Source organism: Acinonyx jubatus, chromosome B2, assembly GCF_027475565.1.
Source record: "Acinonyx jubatus isolate Ajub_Pintada_27869175 chromosome B2, VMU_Ajub_asm_v1.0, whole genome shotgun sequence".
In the NCBI taxonomy this organism is placed as follows: domain Eukaryota; kingdom Metazoa; phylum Chordata; class Mammalia; order Carnivora; family Felidae; genus Acinonyx; species Acinonyx jubatus.
This window is the reverse complement of record NC_069385.1, coordinates 17,371,290-17,397,772: the sequence shown is the minus strand read 5'-3', so window position 1 is coordinate 17,397,772 and position 26,483 is coordinate 17,371,290. Positions and strand designations below refer to the sequence as shown.

General features: G+C 38.9%; 1 protein-coding gene across 4 annotated transcripts in view; it reads left to right on the top strand.

The window, feature by feature from the left end:
• The first annotated feature begins 15,204 nt into the window (after window positions 1–15,204).
• The window catches only part of TAB2 (TGF-beta activated kinase 1 (MAP3K7) binding protein 2), a 90,885-nt gene continuing 79,606 nt past the window's right edge, over window positions 15,205–26,483 (top strand). For all 4 annotated transcript variants that reach the window (XM_053222123.1, XM_053222120.1, XM_053222122.1 and 1 more), the window contains exon 1: window positions 15,205–15,593. The gene's annotated coding sequence lies outside the window, so the exon portion shown is untranslated. The remainder of the gene's footprint in view (window positions 15,594–26,483) is intronic.

The following is a 26,483-nucleotide window of genomic DNA, read 5'->3' as shown; positions in this document are numbered from 1 at the left end:
TAAAGATGGGGGGGTGGCAGGGAATGGCAGGTACAACAGCAAAGACTTGGTCCCAACACTCTACCATCAGTTCATGAAACAGTCAACTTTACAAATTAATAACATGAGCTCTGTATGGAAAACAGCAGAGCTTTACCATGATCAGGAGCTCACAAGATTTTTCATCATTTCACCTAAAAGACTAGACTCGTTTGTTTAAGAGTAGCTTAGTACCGTAGTCTTTCCGGATTTGGAAACATCCCATGAAAAAGGTTGAAAATTATTTTGTCATGAACAGAACATCTTTCTGTTCAACTACAGTTCTGAAACATTGACGATTAGTGTAAGTGGGGTGGAGTTGGGGCAGAAATGTGCATTATTATCATCATCTAAGGTCAAGTTCTGCTACATGAGCCTATAATGTTCCTTGGTTCACCACAAGCTTAAAATTCACATACTGCAATCGCTTGTCGCCTTGAAAGTATTTCCTTTCTCTAAGAGTTCCATCCAACTCTCACAAGACTGTTCAGACTCGGAACCATTAAACGTGTAAAAGCAGCATGCCCCCCATCACTTCCTTATCTCAAAAGTCCTGCCCATTCTTTGTTGTTAACAGATGTGCTGTCAGAAACTAAGAATCTTGACGTTATCACGTGGAAAGGAAAGTAGTTCGAAGAAAAAACAATAGAACACAAAGTTCTTCAGTGAAATGCTGACTTTGAGTGTAACATAGACAAAGCAGTTATTCATAGATCTGAGGTAACATTCTTTTAGGTTTTATTTAAAGAACTGCTGTAGTAGCTGAAGCTGGAGGTCTACAAGTATTTCCTTCACATGTCATTTTTTCCTGCAATTCAGATACATAGACTTAGTATTATAAAGTTCTTCAGAATTCATAAGGTTTTCCATTTTATAATAGCAAGCATTTCAGCATTTATTTTGGAAAAAATGCTTAGAAAATGTCGTGAATTTTTCTAGTAAGTAAACCAATCATTAGGTCTAGGAACATGTAGATTATCCAGTGCCTCCAGCCCTCCCCTCTGAAAAGTCCAAGTTGGTTTTCTTTCTTTCTTTCTTTCTTTCTTTCTTTCTTTCTTTCTTTCTTTCTTTCTTTCTTTCTTTCTTTCCTTTCTTTCTTTTCTTTCTTTCTTTCTTTCTTTCTTTCTTTCTTTCTTTCTTTCTTTCTTTCTTTCTTTCTTTAAATTTATATAGGAGTCTGGCTCTATGAGAAGAGGAAGGGAAAGATGAGGGGGTAGTATTCTATAGGTCTGTAAAATCTGTACCAAATAGTCTTACTGAAAACCGTGTGCCGGCATCATGTTTCTGCTGGGCTCACCAGGGCAAGGAAGCAGAGTGGGAGTGTGGGCACGGCAGATACAGAGATAGGAAGCTTGGAAACACCATACAAAGTTCATTATCTTCATTTGGTAATTTGTAAACTTTCTGAGAATAAGAACTCCTTTTCCATCTGAGTGTCTGAACACGTGGCTCTCTACATGACAGCAATTGTTCTTTTGTCTATTTAGTTTTCAGACCATGCTTGAGACCTAGATGAAATCACTGACTCTTAACAACAACCCCCTGTCCCCGGAGGCCCCTCCTCCTCCCCCAAGAGCTGAGGCTGAGACACAGTTCTTTTCTGTTCATTGATGAAAATCATTGTGAGTCACAGAGCGATTCTGTTGCAAATACGATAAGCATTAGGCCCCTGAGTCTCACAGAAGAGTGGGTTGAATTGAGGATTTTTAGCAACCTTAGTGCAATAATGGCTGCCGAGCCAAGAGGACTTAGTGTCCAGATACCAGTGCAAGGGAGATCGGGTTCAACAAGGATGGGACAAGAGTGACAGGGGCAAGGGGAGGCGTTCTGTTGCACCCTGAAGCCTTATTTATGTGGACATTGACGCACTTTGGGCAAGATTAAGGCAGGATACAAAACCAAGGAAGAGACAAACTCCCCACCTCTCTTCCATGCCACTGTACCCCCAGCCCTGTCCAAAAACCTGTTGCAAGGGTAAGGCCACTGCTGCTCAGATTTTTTGTCTGAGGCCCTGTCAAGGTTCCTTTTTCTTCAATTCTTTTAACCATCGTGGAATGAGGTCAGTACTCTGTGATTGTCATTTCGTTCCAAATTCTTGAAATATTTTATTATTTACAAAAGATTTCCCTACTGACTTAGGACAGGAAAAAATATGCATGTGCAAACCCTGACAAAGTCTCAATGATAAAAATTTCAATTGTCATGGCCTTAGTTAAACAAACATTATTCCTGAAGGGCTTTTGAAGGAAAATGTTTAAGAAACATAGTTTAATTAGTTTGTTTTTATTGAAGAGTTTTATTTTGTTTGTATATGTATAAGTAACATATTCATTGTTAAAATTTCAGAAAAAATGCCACCAAAAAAGTGTAAGGAAGAAAAGAAAAATTATCTCTAATGTCATTGTCCAATGTTATATTTTGGAATCTGTCTTTCCAGACTTTTTTCTACACATACCCACATTCAGGCATACACCCCCAGTTTTAAATGTGATCAGAGTATTTTTCATAATCTGTCATGCAATCCATCTCCCATTTTCACCATATATAATATTGTGGCATTTTTCATGTCAATGTACATAGACCTACACTTTTTAATTATTGTATTGTATTCTATTGTATCGAGGCACCGTAATTTAGCTCATTACTTATTAACATATACTCGGTTTATTTTCTACTCTTTTTTTACTATTATATGGAAGGTTGAAGTAAATATCCTTGAACATACACCTCCAGATATATGTCCAATTATTTCTTCCTAGGAGTGCTAGGAATTGCTAGATCACACAGTTTGCATATTTAAAACTCCGATACATGTTGCTAAACAGCCTTGCGGGATGCTTATACTTAATTCTATGCCCACTTGTAGGATATAAGGATGCCTCCGTCTCCACTGTGCCCACGTTGGGGTCTCTCTTTTTTAAAACCTTGGCATTAATAAACAAAAATAAATAAATAAACCACATTGTTTTTGAGTGAGATTGACTATTGAGAATGAATTTATTTTCTTATATTTATTGACCATTAGCAATGCTTCTAAAAATAATTGGTTTATGACCTTTGTTCATTTCCTGTTGGCCTGTGGATTTTTAACCTTATGATTTTTAATAACCTTTTGTATATCAGGGAGAGTAACGTTAGTCTATAGAGACTATAAGCTCTCTGAGAGCTAAGATAATCTTCAGTACCACAGAGCCGGCCCTTAGTACGATCCGTGACCCAGGGCAGACCCAACTAACTGTAGAGGTTATAAGTAAGTTCTCCTAGTATATGTTTCTCTTAGTATTTTCTTAAATTTTTTTTCCTATCCAGAAGTCTGTAATCTTCAAGTAGTAAAAAAAAAATCTATCAACATATTCCCTTATGATAGATGAACATTTGAGTCATATACTTCCCATATCAAGATTATGAAAATAACAACAAACATTTATGTACACACGTTGCAAACACTTTGCATATGCTCATTCACTTAATCCTTGTAACAAGCCTTTTGCCTAGTAGAGTATGTCCCAACCCCGAGCCTACCTAATTACTCCTTTTAAAAACTATTCTACCTCTTCTTCTCAATTGATCTCACTAATTTTAATAGGTAAGCCTTTCACGTTTTCTTTTCCTTTTTTCTTTTTATAACCTATTGACAGATTGGCTTCCATACAACACCCAGTGCTCATCCCAACAAATGCCCTCCTCAATGCCCATCACCCACTTTCCCTCTCCCCCACCCCAATCCCCATCCACCTTCAGTTTGTTCTCTGTATTTAAGAGTCTCTTATGGTTTGCCTCCCTCCCTCTCTGTTCGTAACTATTTTCCCCCTTCCCTTCCCCCAAGGTCTTCTGTTAAGTTTCTCAAGATCCATATATAAGTGAACACATATGATATCTGTCCTTCCCTGACTGACTTATTTCACTCAGCATAATACCTTTCAGTTCCATCCACGTTACTTGCAAATGGCATGATTTCATTCCTTCTCATTGTCAAGCAGTATTCTATTGTATATATAAACCACAAATTCTTTATCCATTCATCAGTTGATGGACATTTGGGCTCTTTCCATAATTTAGCTATTGTTGAAAGTGCTGCTATAAACATTGGGGTACATGTGCCCCTATGCATCAGCACTCCTGTATCCCTTGGGTAAATTCCTAGGAGTGCTACTGCTGGGTCATGTTTTCTAAATCAGAAGAAGCAGAGGGGTAAAAGAGATCCCTTTCTCTCTCCCCTTCATCACAGCTACCCTCATTTTCTTCCCCAGTGCGTGTGTGTGATTTCCCCTTTTCTTTACACAAATTGTAGCATGACGTACACAGTATTCTGCATCCTGGTTATTTGATTCACTTAATAAAATATCCAAATGCTCTTTAAAATCCCTTTTTCAACTTTTGATTGTAGTTGAGTTAAATTTATAAACTTGGGGACAATTTTCATCTTTAAAATATTGTCTTCCCAGGGTCTCTGGGTGGTTCAGTTGATTAAGTAAGCGGCTCTTGATTTCAGCTCAGGTCATGACCTCACGGTTGGTGAGATCAAGCCCTACATGGGTTCTGTGCTGACAGTTTGGAGGCTGCTTGGGATTCTGTCTCCCTCTCTCTCTGCCCCTTCCCTGCTCATGCTTTCTCTCTCTCTCTCTCTCTTTCTCTCTGTCTCTCAACATTTAAAAAATAAATAAAATATTGTCTTCCACTCAAGAATATATTATTTCTGTGGCGCCTAGGTGGCTCAGTTGGTTAAGTGTCCAACTTCAGTTCAGGTCATGATCTCATGCTTTGTGGGTTCAAACCCCATGTCGGGCTCTCTGCTGTCAGCTCAGAGCCCAGAGCCTGCTTCGGATTCTGTGTCTCCCTCTCTCTGTCCTTCCCCGGCTCACAGTCTGTCTGTCTGTCTCTCTCTCCCTCCCCAAAATAAATACACATTTAAAAAAGTTTTTAAAGAATGTATTATTTCTGTCTTTTTCTGACTTACTTTTGTGTCCTTCAGTAGTTTCCAGTTTTCTTCTTACTAGAAGAAGTTTATATATTTCTTAAGTTTATTTCTGAACAGTCGGTCTTTTCAATCTTTCTCTACCTGATAGGCTGGAAAAAAAAAATGTCTCCTTTGTTTTTTTTTTAACTTGCATTTATGTTATTACCAATGAAGTAAAACACTTTCATACATTTATCGTTCACTTATAGTCTCTGCAAGTTGAGCTTCTCATCCTTACGCATCTGAATGGCAGTGAAGGCTTGAGAGGGTCCCCAGGACAAGTAAAATAATTGTTCAACACATTAAAAATCTAATTCCTCATTCTCACAAAAGCAGTATCTCCACCTTACTTCTCTGTCTCTGTTAACAAGATAACAGTCCTCCATGATTCAGGCTCAGAATCACATAGCCTTCTTTGATAACTCTTTCCCCCTTCACGTCCTACTTTATCTCATTTGCCTAAAGTGATTTTTTAAAATCTACTACTAAAATTTCTCTTGCTTCTGACTCTTCCTTTTCATGGCCACAGGTTTGAAAAAGTCCTCTATCCCTTTGCCCAGAGATAATTGGCTTTCTGGTCTCCCCACCTCCCCTCTCTTCCTTCTGCACCTGAAGAGAGGATACATGAAATACATATACAAGCATATCCCATTGTTCATAAAACTTGAATGGTATACCACTGCTTCCTAAATCTGTCTTCCAACACAATCCTACTTTTTTCCTATAGTTCAGCAAAACCAAACTACTTAAGGTTCCCAAAATATTCTCTATGATTTCCTGATATACTTTCTCTTCTGCTATCAAATGCACCTGGAATGTCCTCCTTTTTTTTTTTTTTTTTTGCAACCCCATCACTTCCTCAAGGCTCATCTGAAATATCATCTCCAAGAAGCCTGTCCTGTGATCTCCAACTCTTCTGAAGTCCCAGTGTAACTTTGTTTCTCTTAAACTGCTCACCCTATTATTATTGCCACTATAAATTGTTTAAGCAAAGAGAATGTGTCTTACATGATGGTATCATGAAAAAATCCTGGGATATGTGGTCAGAGGATCTGTTGAAAGCCCCATTGTTCACTTACTAATTGGTTTAGATTGGGTAAGTCATTTAACCTCTCGCCCTAAGATCTTTAGTTTGTGAATTGGTGGTGGGAGCAATAATGTGTATAACAAAAGAAGCTGTGAAGAACAAAGAAGATAATGTATGTGAAAAAAACCTGTAAATTGTAAAGCACTGTATAATAAATGCTGGCTTAGAATTGATCAGTTTAATGTGCCTTGATTTTCTTCCCATTTGTTCACCATGCCAACGTCAATCAAGGTACCGTATTCCACATAAGACAGTTGCAATAATTTCTAATGAGATTTAGCATCATGATCTAGTCTCAAACATGGAAATGGTTGGGGCACCTGGGTGGCTCAGTCGCTTAAGTGTCCGACTTTGGCTCAGGTCATGAGCTCACGATTCATGGGTTTGAACCCCACGTTGGGTTCTCTGCTGTCAGCACCGAGCCCACTTGGGATCCTCTGTCCTCCCATCTCCCTCTGCCCTTCTCCTGCTCATTCTTTCTCTCAAGTAAATAAATAAATCCTAAAAAAAAAAAAATGGAAATTGTTATTAGTTGGTTGAGAAAAAGACATTTTAAACATTTAAACCATTTACAATGGTTTTGTAGATGTTTAAACGTGAAGAGGAACCTTAAAAGTAGCAAACACCAATGGCCCCTTTAAAGATAGGTGGCATTGTTACAGATTGTAAATAATTGCTAATCATGCTGACAGAAACCTTTCTGAATGAAACATATTTCTATTAAAGAATCTATGATATACAGTGACAGGGAGAGATAAAGATCAGAAGGTTAGCCATTCTAATTCCTGTTTTCAGGTCTAGTCCTGAGGCAAAGGATGTCTGAGTAAATGAAGAAGATTGTTGATTTCCCATGAACTTCACTGAGATTATTCTCCAGAAATAAGTTTTTTAAATCATTCATAATAACCACATCTGGTGCTTCTCCCCACAGTGGCATCACACAACGCATGCATACCATATTTCATACACATAGGAACATGTGCACATAAACCACCTTACCTATCCTAAAAGAAATAAGACAAAAAAGAATGACTCTCTTCCTTCATATAACTATCTCCTTTCCACGAATTTAGAATCCCTCACCCAACACTCTTACTCTGAGAAATAGGCCCTGCTTTCGGCATATCCGAAAGATCGGAGGCCCCCATGACCTTTCTACTGTCTCTTTCCAAGCTTAAGTTTCCCTCTATATTATCACCCATCTTTCTCCATTTTTGTCAATGTTATTATTGAAATACAAAATACATCCAGTAAAGTGCCAAACTCACACTGAATTTCAGTATACAGCTCGATAGATTTTTGCATACGTTTGAATCCAAACAACCACCACCTAGATCAAGATGTGGAACATTTCTAGTACCTCAGTGGGCTTCCTTGTGACTCCTCATAATCAAATGCCTCACCCAGAACCCCCTAGAGGTAAGTGCCATTCTGACTTTATCACCATCAATTAGTTTGGCCCGTTCTTGAACTTCACATGTATGGAATCATACAATGTGTACATACTTATGTGTCCAGCTGTTTTCTCTTCCCAGAGTATCTATGATATTCATCTATTTTGTTAATCAGTAATTCATTCCCGTTACATACATAACAACTTTATTAAATATAATTCGTAGACCATAAAATTCACCCTTTCAAAGTACAAAATTCAGTGGGTTTTGGTATATTCAGAGTTGTGAAACCATCGCAATATGCAACGTTAGAACATTTTTAACATCCCCAAAGAAACTTTATACCGATTAAGTCACTCCAAATTCCTCCCCTTCCTCCAGCCATTGGAAACCATTAATTAATCTACTTCCCATCTATAGGTTTGCCTATAAATGGAATCATACAATATGCAGTTTTTATTGAGTGAGTTCTTTCAGGTAGCATAATGTATTCAAGGTTCTCCTATGTAGTAGCATGTATCAGTACTCCATTCCTCTTTATTGCCAAATACTATTCCATTGATGGAAATACTACATTTTGTTTATCCATTTATGGGCATTTGGGTTGTTTCTATTTTTTTGCTATTATGTACAATGCTGCTATAAATATTTATGTACATGTTTTTTTCTGTGGACGTATGTTCTCATTTCTCTTGGATATATACTTAAGTTTTTAATTTTGATGAAGTTGAATTTATCTATTTTTCATAAGTGACAAAAGAAATAACAGTGGTGACGGAGGCTGTCAAGTTCGAAATCTACGGGATGAGCTGGCAGGCAGGAGACCCAGGAAAAGCCAATGCTGCAGTTTCTGTTCAAAAGCCGTTAGTCTGGAGAACCAGGAAGAACTGATGTTCCAGTTCAAGTCAGAAAGCCATCTGCTGAGGGAATTCTTCTATTTGAGGGAGAGTTGGTCTTTTATTCTACTTAAGTGCTCGATGATTAGATGAGACACATGCACATTATGGAGGGCAATCTGCTTTACTCAGAGTCCATCAATCTGAAAGGAAATCTCATACAAAAACACCCTCACCGAAACACGCAGAATGATATTTGGCCCAGCCAAGTTGAAGCATAAAATGAACCAACACACTGGGGTCATAGAGTAGGCATATGTTTAACTTTAGTAGATACTGCCAAAGCGTTTTCCAACGTGGATAAACCAATTTACACTCCCATCTGTAGCGCATGAGAGTTCAGGTGGCTGTCTACCTTTCTTTGTCAACACTAGGTACTGTCAGTCTTTTAAATTTTAGCCATTCTGATAGGTAGGTAGTGATATGTCATTGTGCTTGCAATTTACATTTTCCTGGTAAGAAATTATGTGAAACACTTTTCCATGAATGTATTGGCCATTTGGAAGTCATTTTTGTAGAATATTGCTTCAGGAGTTTTTCCCCATTTAAAAAATTGCATTGTTCAGTTTTTCATAGTGATTTATAAAAGTATTTTTTTACATATTCTGAATATGAGTCTATTGTCAATATATATACTCAAGTATATTCTCTCTTAAGGGTGTCATTATCAAGACACTCTCTTGATAGTGTCTTTTGATTAGTAGAAGCTTTTTTGTTTTTTAATTTCCCATTTAATTTAGGTCCATGATCCATCTTTTTTTTTTTTTTTAGATCTATGATCCATCTTGAATTCATTTTTATATATGGTGTGAGGTAGGAATCAAGTATCTTTTCTTTCCATACGAGTAGCCAATTGCTTCAGCACCATTTGTTGAAAATATTATCCTTTCCTCACTGAATTGCAGCAGTGCCTTTGTCATAAATCAAGTTCTATTTTTGGATTCTCTATTATGTTCCTTTGGTGTATTCATGCATCCTTGTGCCAATACCACAGTGTCTTAATTACTGAGTCTTATGATGTCTTTACATTTGGTAGTGTAAGTCTTTTAACTTTGTTCTCCTTTAAAATTTATCTTGGTTATTCTAGGTTCTTAAATTTAAATAAATATTAGAATCAACTTTCAATTTGCATACACGCACACATCCAAACACACTTTGGGGAATTTTCTTCCTTTCTTATTTCTTTTTGTCTCCGAAAATGCCTCTTCTCCTAAAAAATTAAAACTCTCCTTTTGTGTCTGCAGTGTTAATCCCATAGGCTTCTCTTACATGCTCAAGAGTCATCACCTCATACTTGCACCTTCAATTTTTTACTCTCCTTTGAGTTTTTCCCCTCAGCAGATAAACACAGCTACATGTTTCTTATTTCCTACTAAAGCAAAACAAACAAAAACAAATGTTTTTCAACCTTTTCAACCCTCACATCACGATCCTCTGTCTTTGCCATTTAATATTTTTAAATATATGCATATACATTTTAATTATAAAATTGCTATCTCACGACACGAAATCTGAAAACCCTTTGTTCAACCACTGCAAGACAATTAGGATTATTTCATAGCATCTTTATATGCACATGCATGTATACTTTTTGGTGTTGTGATCCATATGTGTTTTTTAAAATTTTCTATCTTCTTCCTTCACTTAATATTATAAATATTTCTCCATACTGTTCCATAATCTTAATAATTACTTTAAATGACTGCATCACACCCAACTGATTACCAAAATCCTAATTTTAAAACAATAGTATATTATTTTAAATAATAGTATATTCAGAAATTTCTGTTGCTTCAATATTTAGTCTTCTGAGTAAATATTGGTATAAACATCCTCATTCATGTAGCTCTCCCTTTCATGACTATCAAACCTTTTGAAAGAATAGTCTGCATTTCATACTTTGACCTGTCTGCTCATCCCTTAACTCCTGAAACCTACCTGCTCCTACATTACTATCAAACAACTCTCTTAAAGGTCACAATCACCTTCTATTCAGCAACCCAATGTTTCCAAGCCTGCATCATCCTGAATCTCTTCATAGCACTTAATACTGCTGGCCTTCTTGAAATTCTATCCTTTCTCCTTGATTTCTGTATGATATATAGCCTAATTTTGCCTACTTCTCTTGCTTTCCCTGCTTTTACCTCATCCTCCAGGGTTGGGTTATGTGTCCTCCCCACTCTTCTTCTCCTTTGGCAATCTCATGGCTTAATTTATTTTCTCTCCACAAATGACATCCAGTGTATATCCCCAACTGTGATCTTCTTTCTGAACTCCAGTCCCATGTTTTCACGTGCTGATCATTTCCATCTAGATACCTCTTTAGCATCTCAAATTAGGAGGACTATCACAAAGATCATCATCTTTCCTCCCACAACTTCTCCTCTTCCTATGTACCCTAGTCTTTTAGCCTTAAACGCTTGAGTCACCTTTGACTCTCACTTCTCTGTCTTTAACTCTTTGACAATTGTTCCCTCATATAAACCAGGAACTGTTTCATGAGTGGGCATTGTGATTCAGTTAAGGCCTAGGAGGGAGGGATGGCAAGTCATTCTGGGTAATATTTTCTCTCTCTTAAGAAGATCTTTCTTCCTCCTCTGGACATTATGACTTTAAGATGTGATCATTGGAACTGCCATTGCCATCTTGCCATTAGCCAGACAATGATGCTAACACTCATGACATTGGGGCAGGGATGGAAAGAACTTGGTTCTTGATGATATTATTAAGCTTCTGGATCTTTCAAACCTGAAATCTACTCTAGTTTATAATTCCCAAATTTATGAGATCTAAATTTCCTTATTACTTAATCCATTTAAAATTGAGATTTGTTACATGCCAGTGAGAACATCCTTACTATCAACTCTTCGTTATCTCTCGTGTGGGCTATTGCAATGCTATGTGGTCTTTATGCCTTCAAACCTAATCTATTTCATACAACTGCTGCTAGATTCTCCTTCATAATGAACTATTTGACCTTGTCTTTTTTCTTATCCAAAGACCTTTAGTAACTTCCTATTGCCTAGAGAGTAGTTCAGACTTAGCCGCTCAGCATTTGTGGTTTTATACAGTTCTACTCTGCTTTACATATCTCATGTTACAGATACACAGAATTAAGTGCTATCCCTCGAATATGCCTCTTTCTTTCCTGCTCGTTTCATGTTTTCTCTCCCTGAAATACTCTTGTTCTACCTCCTCCTGTCTATATGCAACTTTCTTCTTGAAGCCGTCCCTTCCCTTCTTCCACCCCCTGCAAAGTAATCTCTCCTTCCCCTAAACTTCTGTGGTCTTTTTTACTGTCTACCTTGAATTGGTATTATTTCTATAGCATAATCTCTTCTACTGTCAGTGCTGTTCCATAGAATTTTCTGTGAAGAAAGTTAATGAGCACTTGAAATATGGTCAGTGCAATCGAGGGCCTGAATTTCTCATTTTGTTTCAGTTAGTTAATTTGAATGCAAATAGCTACAGGCAGGTAGTGGCCATTCTATCAGACAGCACAGTCCTAGACTAAAAGGCTCTTGAATACAGCACAGGGATTTTATCTTATTTTATCTCTGTAATCAATACAGAGCCCTGGAAAGGCACAGTGTGTTTTATTCTCTCTTATTTTCTCCAGAGACTTGTGGCTAATAGACACTGAATATTTATTAGATCATTAAATATGGAAATCACATTTACCAAAACAAGTGTTTCTAACTATTTTTGTTCCAAATTCAAGTAGATTAAATAGAAGAATGGACAAAACTTGCACCTGTTGCTGAGAAACAATGGCTAGCCCACCATAAAAGAATCTATTTCTATCGCTCTGTCCACCTTACAACTTTATTCCTCTTAGTCAAGTAGAGGAACTCTGCTGTTTAAGGCTCTTTGGTTTTTAAACTTTTCACTTTGCAATGATTTCAAACTTAGTGAAACATTGTAGGAATAGTACAGAAATTCCCATATTCCCCAAAGCTTTAAAATATTTAAACATTTCTTAGAATTTAAAAATCATCCTGTAGTTGCCAGGGCTGGGGGAGGGGAGGGAGGATTAGTTTTTAGTTGGGTTTAGAGTTTCTAATGTTGCAAGATGAAAAAGTTTTAGAGCTCTGTTGTACAATAATGTGAATATACTTAACGCTACTGAACTGCACACTTAAAAATGGTTAAGATGGTGAGTTGTGTGTGTGTGTGTGTGTGTGTGTGTGTGTGTGTGTGTGTGGTTTAACATGAGAACAGTTAAACCATCTTGGAAAAATAAGTTATAATTTTGTTATAGGCTCCAAAAAGGAAAATATCTTTTCTTTTATCCTGTGAACTATTCTTCCAGAAATCAATCTGTTCCTGCATTTTCAAAACCTCACTTTTTAGAAGTCCTTCCTTATGGCTCATTTAAAATTCCATATTTTATAAGGGAAGCCCTTTTTCATCATATTCCAACCTCAACAGAAATAAAATTGATTCTTTAATAAAACGAATAATAACCTAGATTCACCAATTTTTAATTTTATCCATCACTGTCTGTATATGTGTATGGGAGACATGAGAGATGTGCGTGCATGCATGTGCATGTGTGTGTGTGTGTGTGTGTGTGTGTGTGTGTGTGTGTAATTTATTTTTTCTGAACCATTTGGGAAAAAAAAATCCCATAAGGTCCACTTATCCTTTAATATTTCCATATGTTTTCTTATGAATAAGGATATTCTCGGACATATCATATTTGGGGAAATTTAACATTGATACAGTTTTATCTACTCTACAGTCCATATTCCAATTGCATCAATTGTCCCAATAATGTCCTTTCTAGCAATTTTCTCCTCCAGTAAAAGATCCAGTTCAAAATGTACATTTTGCATTTAGTTGTCATGTCTCTTCAGTTTCATTTAATTTGCAGCTTTGTTTTGCTTTGCTTTGTCTTATGACATTGGTAGTATTTTAAGAATACAGGCCAGTCGTTTTACAAAATTTTCTCCTTTTTTGCATTTGTCTGATGCTTCCTCACAATCAGGTCCAGGTTAAAGCTCTTCAGTGTATGTTCACACCTATCATACTCATAAGTTTATAAAGCACTGTTTCTCTTAAAATATACATTTATTTCATTAAATAAGTTTTCCTAAAAATATAAAATACACAGTTCTACCATTTCAAAAACAGTTGTTGGCTCTGTGCTTTTTAGTGGTTTCAAAGACAAGTGAAATTTACTTAATAATAGATCCAATTTCTTGAAACTCATTTATTCAATTATTTTAACATTGAGTATGGAAACAATTCTTCAGACAGGACTACTGCATGTATCAAAGTTTGGTGATTTCTTGTTACCCACCAGTGAATAAAACTACAGCATTTCCATTTTTTGAATCTTTATTTTTACATCTCTTATGATGTCAACAGGAGAGAAAATACTTAAATTCTGATATTGTAAATAACAAGCACTTTGGCTTTTGAGGTGGTAAAGGTTTTGAGTTGGTTCTTTATTCCAAGATTACAGGTAATTTTAAATGATGACTGAGGAAAAAGGAACTGAGAAAAGCCCTTCAGCTGTGTAGAAACCTGTACTGCTTAAAAGATACTTTACCAAAAAAATAGTCATGATAGCTATAGCACTCATCTGGAAACAAAAATAACGGTCCTTCAGAATTTTTCTGGGGAATAAGTAAGAATTGTTTTAAGGAAGAAACTGGCAGGGATATGGACATTTTGGACAGGGACAGAAAAAATGCCGTAGTGTTTTGGACACCATGAAAGCACTAGAATCTTTAAATAAATATTTTACATTGTGAGAAACGTCTGAGTGTTAAACACTTTTTTTTAATAGGGGAAATTAAACAAATATTTCTTTAAGAAGATAGAAACAAGTCTCCCCTTCTCCCCCCCCCCCCCCCAAGTTAAAGTGTCTTTGGCTCTGCTTCTAGGACTTCTAGGAACGTGCAATTAAAATAAAATCGAAACAAAACCCTTGCAGCATTTCGATTTTTTTTTTCCCCCAAGCGCTCTAGAAAACTCCGAGTCCGACTCTTTTTTCAAGTCTCAAAGGTGGGAGTGCCGACGCTTCCAGGACTTCTCCCACACTCTCTTGGGACTCCGGACTCCGGGCTCCCGCTCGGGTCACCCCGGTCAGCCGACGGCCTCCGCGCAGCCAGGCTCCAAGGGGGTGTGTCCCGGCCCCCGGGGCTGCCGGACACCGCCTCCGCCGTGGGGCCCACCTGCTGCCCCCTCGGGCCCCGGGCGCGCGGGAGGCGCTGAGCTACCGGTGCGCCGGGGCCACTCCCAGCCCGGAGCGCGGGGCCCCTAGCCCGCGGGCGCCGCCGATCGGGGGCAGGTCCCGCCGCCCGCTTCCGGACGGGCCGTGCCGACGGAGCCGGGGTTCCTTTCGCCTTCCAGCGCAAACTGCTACCGGCCCCGTGGGGTGGGGGAACTTGCACTTTCTACACACACACACACGCACGCACCGACATACAGAGCCCTCCAAAGTATGAGAGATCGGGATTTAAAAACGTAGGATCCCGGGCCCTCCCCGAGCTCTTTGCGCCGGCGCCCCCTCTTGCACTGCCCCGGCGGCGGCCCGCGTCGCTGATCTGTGTTCTCCCTCCGGCCTTCACAAGGCGGGCGTGGAGTCTGCGAGTGTCGGGGGAGGGGTGCAGGGCGGAGAAAGAGCATCCCCGCGCCGCCGCTGCGGCGGCGGCCGCCGCCGGCCGGCTGGGGGAGGCCTCGTCACAGCCGCCGCCTCAGCAGCGGCCGCAGATCTCGCGGTGTTTGCCGGCGGCTGCGCCGCCATATTGTGTGACAGTATTTTGATTTGCACTGGGCTGGCGGAGCCGCGGCGAGAGCGAGCGAGAGCTGGGGGGGTGGGGGGAGGGCAGGCGAGCGCGAGGGGGGTGGGGGCAGAGGGAGGTAGGGAGGCCGAGCGAGCCGGAGCCGAGGAGCGGGGAGCGGCGACGCCACCCAGCCAGCGTTTTTGATCTGCAGCAGCCGCCGGCGGGGCGACCCAGCCCGACCCCCTCCCCTCCCCTCCCCCTCAGCCACGAGCGGCGGCGGCGGCGGCCGGAGGGAGTTGGCGGCGGCGGCCGATCGGAGGGGCTGAGCGGGGAGGGAGGGAGGGCTGAGGTGTCCCCCCTGCCGGGTGGAATCGGAGGCGGCGGCGGCGCTGGCGGCGGCCGTGGTGGTGGAGGCGGCAGCGGCGACGGTGGAGACGGCTGCCCTAGTGGGAGAGGCGGCGGCGGCGGCCGAGGAGGAGGAGGGGGAAGCGGCGGCGGCGAAGGGTAAACGGACAGCGCTGCCGGGCCTCGGCGGGATCCCCGGTCCCGGCTCTCCCCTCAGCTTCCCGCGCCCCCCTTTCGTCTAGAAGGGGCTCCGCTGACTCGCAGGGCCCTTGCGGGGCGTCCGCTTCTTCCCCTCACTCTTCCTCCCTCCGCCTCCTTCCTCCCCCAGTGGCGAGGAAGAGTGGGAGGCCCCCCAAGTCCTCCCGACCGGGTGGGGGTGGGGAGTCTCGGGCCGGGCCTGGGCTCCGGGGAGTTTGTGTGTAGGGGGAGGGGGGCATTCATTGCAGTCGGGAGCCGGGGAGAGCCCCGGGTAGGGGAGGGTGCCAGGGGGTGGGGAGGGCCCCTGCCTGCACCCGTGCCCCCGGCCCGCCCCTCAGGCATGTGTGAGATGGGGGTGGGGGAAGGAAAACTCCTTTTTGGGGAGCCGTAGTCCGGTCAAGATGATTTAGCCAGGGTGTTGGGGTTAGAGACTGAAAGAGTTGTGTGGCGACGGTGGGGGGGAGAGCTTCGTTCCCTTTGCAGTGTTGGTTTTCTGCAGCCTTCTTGAAATGGGGAGCAAGCCCCGCTCTGAATATGCGGCCCCCTCGATTTCACTGGAGAGTTCTAGTGTTCTGTCCGATCTGTCTCCAACCCCTAAGATTGTGGTTGTGGCGGGGAGGTTGAAAGGGTCTGGATAGTGCTGAACAGGTGACAGGTGTATCTTTCTGTTGCTGATGCTGTCGGATTGCTCAGGCAGAGCTGTAAACCAAAGTTTCGGGGACCGTGTGAGTTTGTATTTATGTGTTTGGCCACGTTTCATTCCATATATAGTATATTTGAGATGTTAGGTTTCCATTCTTCAAGTCCGCTTAATTGTTGTGGAGAAATTCTTCAAATGTTTCTGATAAGAGGAGTTTCCAGGAGAGCGGAGGGAGTTTGCAGCTTCACAGGGGTTTCTCAGTAGCTCGTGAAATTCAGGTCCCCCATGCGAGGCTGTTTTTAGGAGCCTTTTATTCATTGGAAAGTTCTTGAACACTAAGGTCGTATTTGAGGCAACGGTAAAGCAGTATGATTTTGCATCCATTTTGTCTGTTTTAGGTAAGTTTGTAAAGGTTCAAATTTTAGGGTCAGGTTGATTCACATTTTATAAAAGCAATTGGGGCTGTGCTTTAGCTCACTTAAAAGAGTATGTTGCTTATTATGCAATTTCAGACTTGGCTGAGAATTTTGGTGGGCATGGAGTAGAATTTTTGCTTTCAGTTTTTACACTATTAACTGGTTGCCACACTTTTCTTTATACAGTAGCAGAGTATTGACACTTTTTTTTTTTTTGTAACCGTGAAATCGTGATTGGTTTTAATAAACCCTGCAGTTTGAAACTTTAGTTTTGAAACCATTGCATTTTCTAATAAAGGAAGACATGCTTTTCATCTTATTGTATGTTTTGGCTGAACACTTAAATTAGAAACAATGGAAGGAATTGTCAGATAAATGAGCTACAAATTAAATTAGGGCCAAGTTAGTTTAAAAGGGATCCTGAAGCATTTAAAAACGTGTATGGAACAAATGTATTGAGTGATGGTACCATCAGTGTGTTAACAGGAAATAGAGCAAAAATTCCAGTGATTCAGAACTTCTGTTGGGGTTTTTTCTCCTTTAAATCTAATCAGTTTCTAATATAGGGTGCTTATGATTTAAATCTTTGAAGGATCAACTGAAAGTTGAATGTGTTAATTAGATGAATAAGTCATCCCCCGAATAGACTCCATTATTTCATTTTTCTCTTGGGTGCATGGAATAACTTTTTCTAAGTTTGGAAGTATTCTCAAAGGACAATGATGAAATGCAGCCCTTCAGCTTCTCTTCAGTGAACTGTCAAATGGTAGAGACTGTGCTTTTGTAACTCATTAAGAAGTGGGTAATGATGGGAGTCTCCTCAGATACAGATTTCCTGAAAAATACGTTTTAACTTAAATCAATCCTGTTTGATTGAAATAGCATCTATATTTGGTCCTCTCTTTAATGGAAAGAAGTACTTGCCTTCAACTAAGGATTGTTTAATTACTGCATCTAATGAAATGAAGTTTTTAAACTCTGCGGAGTTAAGTAAGCGCTACCCAGATCCCCAGTTAATGTCCTTGAGTATTCCTTCATTAGTATTAGTAATATGGGTAAATTGTCTTAATGTGATTAGTCTGTGTCTTGACAGAAATAAAAGTATTCTATTTCTGTCATTTTCTCTGTAAGGAAAATTATTTTCTCAGAATATTGTTTAGGATGAAATATGCACATATATCTGTAAACATGCCGCATTTTGAAAAATAGGTGTGATGTAGACCATTTACATGAAACTATGTTTCATGCCAAAAATTCCTTGAGGAATGTCAGAATTTTCTAAAACATTTTTAAGAGACATAAACTGATCAAGACTTAAAAGTTTATTTTTAACAGTCATCAACAGAAATTTTGTCTTTTATACATGTTTTGGAGAAAAAGTACCTGGTAATCTTGCCAATATGTGAAGTTTGTAAATTAAACTAATTCAGAAAGGCTTCGATTGCAGTAGATCTCTACCTGGCCAGGTTCCCATCACCCAGAGGAGAATAGTGGTAGCACTTTTCATTGTTTCACTTCTGTCACCTCTATATTTGGTCCATCTGAGACTGGGACTGTCTGTAATAAAAGGATTATGAGGCAGTAACAGAGGCCAGTGTGAAGATTGGGGCAAAATAATAACGAGGAGATAAGGGATTATTAGATGAAGAGTTTTAGGCAGCTGGAAATACGTAGATGTGGGTAGTGGTGGCTACCAAGCATAGGAAAATGATCATGCTGAACTGTACTGAAGAGATCTGCTCTGAATCTTTTGAGAGACTTTGACCATAGGTATGTCATCTTATTTTATAGAAACGGTAAGGATTTGGAGACATTGAAATTGTATGAAATTTAAGTGTATGTTTGTTCATATTATTTACCTCTGGCTCATATTTCCAAAACACAGTAGTTTAACATTTCATTTCTTATGATTCTGGTCCTAGGAAATCAAGGACACTTGCTTAATCAGAAAGCTTAAAAACCAGAGGAAGTACTCTTAGGAGTAGCCAGTATTGTATTTTTAGCATTCTCTTTTGTTGACCACTAAACTTGACTATGATCTTGATAGAGTCATAGATTAAGAATGGCTTTCTTTTTCTTTGTTTTCTAACTATTCCATCCCTCAAAACAATGTTTAGTACTAAGTATAACTACTAGCCTTCTAGCATTAAAGTTAAGCATTTCACTTAGACTTTTCACTCTGAGTTTTATTGACTCATTTTACAGAATATGCTTCGTTTCTAATTTCTTAGTCCTCAGAAAAGGAATGAGCTACTGTTAAAAGCACAGTAAAAAGTGTCAGCTGACACCTTGATATTTCAGAAGAAGATCCAGGTCACAATTGCCGCAAACTAAAATCATAGATATTAATATCAATGAAATATAACTGAAATTGGATTAAAGTTTAGGCACTAAAAAGTGCATTTGTTCAAAATATAATTTATATAGACCCCTTCCTTATCTCTTGATACCTGATAAATTGCTGAATATCTTTTGATTTGCTCAACATTTTTAATGTAAAATTTTAATAAATTCTTCCTGCATTTCTAATCATCTGTTCCAGTTCAAAATTTGGTATCAAGGGAGTGATTAATTTTGTTTTGACCTTTAATAGCTTTATGTTAGTCTTGTTAGTGTTTCTTTCATAGTAAAGGAAAGAAAAAGAAACTAATATTTACTAAATGGCTACTGAAAGCCAAGCTTTCGTTCACAAATATTTATTGAGCACTTACTGCGTGCTAGGGACCTTTGAGATGCAGGTGATGGCAGCAGTGAATGACATAGACAAAATAGCTGACCTCGTATAGTTTACATTTTAGTAGTAGAAGACAGATGACTAAAATGAATTGTCTAGGAGAAAAAAGTACTGTGGAGAAAAATAAAAGGGGGTTGGAGAATGGACATCGTTTATTTGCTGTTTTCACAACTGTGTAATGAACATTATCCTTGATTTCAAAAGCAAAAACTATCCACTACATAAATTTTTTCTTTAAAAATATACTTCATAACTTGTGCACACATTTATGTTTGTACGTTGGAGTTACAGTTCAGGGGTGCCTGGGTGGCTCAGTTGGTTGGACGACCGACTTCGGCTCAGGTCATGGTCTCGCAGTTTGTGGGTTCCAGCCCTGCGTCGCGCTCTGCTGAGAGCTCAGAGCCTGGAGCCACTTCGGATTCTGTGTCTCCCCTCTCTCTGCCCCTCCCCTGCTCAGGCTCCATGTCTCTCTGTCTCTCAATAATAAATAAACGTTAAAAAAAATTTAGAGTTCAGTTGATAGCAATTTTCAAAAATTTGTTAATGTTTATTTTTGAGAGAGAGAATGCGAGCGCGCGCGCGCGCACACACACACACACACACACACACACACACACGCACACACACACAAAATCCAAAGCAGGCTCCAGGCTCTGAGCTGGCAGCACAGAGCTTGATCCGGGGCTCAAACCCACGAATGGTGAGATCATGACGTGAGTGGAAGTCAGAGGCTTAACGGACTGAGCAACCCACGCACCCCAGTAGCAATTTGCTATTGTTAGTACTTCAGAAAACTGCTTTGTGGCTCAATAGAAAATCTGGAATCTGCTATCCTGGTTTTGCCAGTGATTAGCTTTGTGCTTTGGAGCAGATTACAATTTGGTGGCCTCTCTGAACTTGTTTTCTTCTCTCTAAAATGCCTGTGATATCAATAAGGTGGTTGTGATTATAAATTACACATTTTGTGTCAATTATCTGATACATAGAAGGGGCTCAGTAAATTGTAACGTTTTTTGTTTACTGCTTATGGGAAAATTCTGTCAAACAAATATACCTGAAGTTGGTGACCCTTCCAAGAAGCTCTCCTCGCACTCTGTGGGGCATTGTTTAATATATATTTCATTTGAACAGCTAAAGCATTCTTGTCTGATAGCATAAGGATAATTAATATATATCTGTAACCTATAGTCACTAGTACTATCCGGGACACTTGTACAGTTGTCTAGTCAATGTGATATTGGGAGTAAACCGACAGTGTTTTTCTGGTGAGGGAACATTGTGACATAGCTTGTCATTTAGGGTGACAAGCTGGATCACAGCATTTTGACAAATACAAATATTGGGTAAGATTCCAGTTTATGCAAATACTTGTGAAACATTTAGTACAGCGTAGCATATTGTAAGTATTCAATAAACGTTTGCTTTTTTCACTCATTACTCCTTATTGTGTGAAGGGTGTAATCAAAGAGTTCAGAAAGTATTAAGGAAAACTTTTACAAGGATAAAAGAATGCAAATTGTTGATGAGTTTTTTTGAGGGAAGAGTGGGATAGCCAAATTGCAGTATTTTTCATTTTTATTCTGGGAGATCACTAACTGAGCTTCTCAAGGACAGACTATGGCTTCTTTTCTTTTTTTTTAAAGTTTATTTATTTATTTGAGAGAGACAGAGACACCAGGAGCAGGGAAGGGGCAGAGAGAGAGGAGGGAGAATCCCAAGCAGGCTCCACGCTGCCTGCACAGAGCCTGATGCAGGGCTTGAACTCCCAGAACCAGAAGATCATGACCTGAGCCGAAACCAAGAGTCGGACACTTAACCAACCGAGCCACTTCAGCACCCCTGGACCACGGCTTATTTTCATTTCAGTCTTAATTTCACCATATCTTCAGTGGCTGGCCTCTACTTAAGAGCTCAACAAATGTGTGTTCGATGTTGAATAGTTCTTAGTTTTTCTTTGTATCACAACTCATTTTGGTAGTAAGCCACTTCTGAGTTTGAAAAGTGACAGTACTGGAGTTAAATCTTTGAATCTGTAGTTTAAACACAGACTCAGATGTCAGGCAAGGTCTTCTGAATGCCATGTTTTTAATCTAACCAAAAATTTGAAAAATACCCTAGAAATTGAGAGGAAGAAATCAGTTATTTGCAGCTAGATTGGCATTTGTTAACCTATTCCTATGAAATTGTTGACATTAAAGTGAAAAAGTGAATAGCAATGTTTACAAGTAGAGCAGAAAAAATAATTCATGCATAATTACATGTTCTTACCTGTTAAAAGACAAGTTAAGCTTCTCTCTTAGGGCACTTTTGATGAAACTGTCGATTTATACTGGCTTTATGAGTTAAATGGCTCAGTCACGTTCTTACACTCTTACGATGTGGGGAATATTGGTGTTTTCACAGAAAAGAGAAAACAACCCACCCCACCCTACTTTTAACAGTAACCATTTTTCATATGCTTAAATCTTACCATCAGCCAGCTTTTTCCTGTTCTGTGGCAAGTTGTCCTCTGCCTAATGAATAGTAATTTTACGTTTCTTAAAACTCAAGAGTTTTTCAACTTCTGAGACATTTAGTCATTTACACAAACTGTTTCTTGGCTTTTTAAAAACTGCTCCTCATTGCTTTATATTCAAATTTGGTATGTTACAGTACTGTTTTAGAAATGAGATAGAAATACATACAATTGAGTATTTTGCTATTCTTGTGGTTTTTGTTGGCTTGTTTTGAACTGTAATAACCTGCCACTGAAAAGGGATACTTCTACAGTGTGTCAGTGTGAGTGGCTTCAGAAAGAAAGTCTGATTTATCCACAAACAGGTAGAACATAGACGAGGGCATTGTAAGAATCTGTAGTATTTTAATTGCGTTGTTAAAGAAAATGACATTCTTGTTTCACCTAAAAACAAAAACAGTCCTAGTATAAGTCACAGAAGCCAAAAAATAGAGGTTGGGAAGGTCCTGCAGAGAAAGACAGGAGAGAAGCAAGAGTAATGTAGAATTTAACAAGGATTTTAGTGGAAATACATGAATACTGGTAGTGATTAATAAGTTATTCAAAAGAATTAATCCATTAAAGCAAGGGACCCCTGCAACCAGTACCCCCAGCCAGTCCTACGAAAACAATTCAAAGCAGTGTCACATTCCTAGATATATTACAGGGGTTAGTGCTACCACCAAAGTCTTAAACATTTCTGGAGGTAATTCTGACCGTTTAACTTGCCTGTTTACTTGGTGCAGAAGACACGTTCTGGGAGAATGAGCGAATTATTGCCCCCTCCCCAAAAAACTATGTGACAGAGTCCTTTTTGATTAGTAAATTCTAAATCAGTAAATTTTGATTAGTAAATTTTAATTAGTAAATTAGTAAATTCTCCCTGGTTTATTAACTGTACCTCTATCTGAATTGTTACATAATATTCAGTTATTTTGAGTTTTACCTTACAGGTTTACTCTTAACATTTATATTTAGGAAAATTTCTTTTGGCCTACCTTAATGTTAACCTTTCCAATGTTAGCAAAACTGAGCATGTCACAGGTTGCTTCTTGTCAGCTTGCCAGCTGGGCAGGCCAGAGATAACCATAACCGCCTGCTTCATCCCTACAGAGCCAATGGCAATTCAGTGCAGTGGTTTTCCATTCCCTATCAATGAGAGAAGATACTTGCCAAGACAAACTAAAACTTGAAATCAGCAACTTGACCTTACAGAACCTGGTTCTCACACTAGGCAAGTGCTTAGTCAGATAAATCAACAAAAACTAATTCTGGTATCAACTGGGGAGATAGGAGCTGAAGGGAGTTTACTTAGTTTTGATTCTGTCTGCAACTGAAGAAAATATTACTTTTGACTTGAGTTGATCTCTCTTAACTGGTCAGCTTGTCAACCTCCACCCCCTTTAGCTAATTATCTTAGCTTTTACCATGGTGAGGTTCAGCGAGGTTTAGTAAGAGACCTGGGCTTTAAGGTCACATGAGCCCTAGTTCAGCTCCCAAGTTGTATTGCTATTAGTATGTGGCCTTAGATTAATTGCTCAGACTTTTTGAGCCTAGGACTTTTTTTTAGAAAAATAAGTATGTACACTAATACTTAACTTGCATGGGAGTTTTAATCACATTATCTGTATTTCTTATATTACTTATATACAGACATGGAACCTAGTAGGCATCGATAGATAGTCAAAATGTAAAATATATCCTATGATATCCTGTGCTTTTCAAGACCGCTTTTCTTCCCTCTAACTTTGTTAGCTTCATATTGAACAATTTCTATTTAGTCAGTTTAATTTTTTGAAGTATTAATCTTTAAAATAGAACAAGGCAAATTCTTGTACTTACATTAGACATCTAGCTTATAATTAGAAATAATAATTTTACTTTTGGAATTTGCTTTGTTAGGTTTTTCCTTCAGGGTACTTACTTCCTTTATTGTTTTCAATAAATAGTATGAAAGGGGAGTAATTTCTATACAGTTTAATTTACTGTTCCTCTTTAGACCAAGGATGAAATAAACAAACATCACTGTTATTTTTTCATTACAAAATAAATGTGTAACTTCTTTGTATTTTCCTTACCCATTCCTGTGAAAAAGCCTACATTTTTCATTTGAAAGTAGTCCACACTCATAATTAAGTTCTTTTTAATGAAAAGCATTAGAAAATTGGCATGGGTCATATTTGGAAACACCTTAAATATGAGGTTAAATATAATACTATGAAACTTGTGCTACCTAAAAAAAATCTTGTTACTTTATATAGAATGATCTTTATACCTTTTCTGTTTTAAATTCCTAGTCAATGTTTTTTTGAGTTATTTCGATAATACTCTTCTGTGTCTGTATTTCACATTCTAAACGGATATAGTGCTGAGTTTCCCAACGTTTATTACTGGATGCTTTGATTTTTTTTTTCCTAAAAGTTTTTTATTTTAATCTATTGAAAGAACTGATGTGATTGTTGTAGAATATTTTGCTCTACTAATTAATATTCAGTTCTATTTGCATAAGTAATATTTTAACATATTAACAATACCATTTGTTTATTGATCATCCAGTAAACCTCAGAACTTTTCCTGGTATTGCAGCAATACAAATAACCTGTTACTGAACTGTAAGTCCAATTGCTGTGGTTACTGTTAAGCAGTATGTACCAATCAATCAATCAATCCATCAATAATTGCCTGCACTTTAATAAGTATGTTTAGAACATTTGGTAGTCGCTCTAGAGGTAATAAATACTCTTTGTCTAAACGTGCACTTTTTGTGAGGTCTGTGGTATAAACCTAGAAGCACAAAGGATAGTGGAGATCTAACCATTTATCATCGAATAAATAACATTGTTGCAGAGAGGATTATGAGATCTGTGTTGGTCTTTCCAGTGTCCTTTCTATAGCTAAATAGTTTTTCTTTTAGCAAAGTCATGTGTAGTGCCTAGGATTATTTATATACACAAAGGTTCCATTTTTATTTTCCGCAAATACTATTATTTTGAAAATTATGTTTTCAAAATTGTTTAGATGGATCGCTTAATGCTAGTAATAATTAGGTCAACAAATTTTGCTTTTTTGCCCTTTGCAACAGAGTTCATCTTACATGTAGCAAATCAATAATCAGTTGCATAAGAATTTAAATTGAAGAAACCTCCCTTTGTTTGTTTGTTTATTTATTTACTTAATGTTTATTCATTTTTGAGAGAGAGAGCGTGTGCTGACAGTTCAGAGGCTGGAGCCTGCTCTGGATTCTGTGTCTCCCTCTCTCTCTGCCCCTCCCCATTTCTCTCTCTCTCTCTCTCTCTCTCTCTCTCCCTCTCACACATTCTCCAGTAAATAAACATTAAAAAATTTATAACATTCAAATCTATGGTATAAAATAAGATAAAGATAGATACTGGCTTCCATATTCTTGACTATCTGAACTATCCTGTCTTTTATACCAGCATTTCCTGATCATAGGTTTTTATTGGTACTGAGTCATCCCTAGAAAATAATTGTGGAGAAGATAGCAATATAGGCAAAAAACAAACAAACAAAAAAAAAAACTTGTTTTTTTGACAGGAATTCAGAACACTGTGTATGTTCCACTTTAATTCATTGAGCACTTTGTATGTATAGTTGCTTGGCTAGTTTTTAAAAGGCAATTAGTGACCTAATAAACACGGACATTTACTCTTTGGAACTGAAGCAGATGTGTGTAGGCATTGAAGTCAAGTAGTTGCTAGAATCGAAGAGAACAAGTACTTAGGAGATACCTAAGATAATCATTGTCAAACAAAAGTTGGTGGAAATACAAGTACCGTATATTTGCATTGAGAGTAACTTGCAGTTTACCTTGTAGCTAGCATGTACCCGAATGGTACTTGACTAAGTACTGATGTCCACTTGATGATGATTTTCTAAGGAAATGGAAGAATAAACATGTGGAAATTGGAGTTTCAAAAAAACCCTTTCATTTCCACATGGACAATCACGCTTTTTTACATAGGAAAATGTGTTGACATGTTGGTTGAGCTTGCCAGCTTGCCTTTTCTTTTTTCTTTTCTTCTCTTTTTCTTTTTCAGGATTTTTCTAGGCGAAGTGATTGACTGGCCCGAGTGAGACATCCTCATTCTTTTCACATCTTCCCCTCACGAACAACGGCATAAATTGACAGGATCACTGTTCAGAGCCGTTCCTGTATGTGTGCAAGTGAAACAGGAAGTGCTCTTCTGGGAGTGCTGGTTCATGGGAAGATTGAACGGGTGGTCTTCACCTGAACCAAACTACAGGACTAGTGCTTCAACTTTTCTAGGTTGTCACGTGATAGGAAGACTAGAAAGAAACTCCACAGCCTTTGCACACCTGTGTAAAACCCAAGGAATCTTGCCCGACTGATTCTTCCATTATGCTTCATCTCTGCATTCTTGATTAGTTAATCTCATTCACTTATCCAATAGTTTTGGAGTAGTTTTGAGTTTCTGCCATGTGCTAGGTACTTTCCTAGGTGAGGGGGATGGAAAGAGGAATAAGATACAGTTCTTGCCTTCGAGAGACATGTATACAAACTAGTATGCTATTCTGTAACACGTGC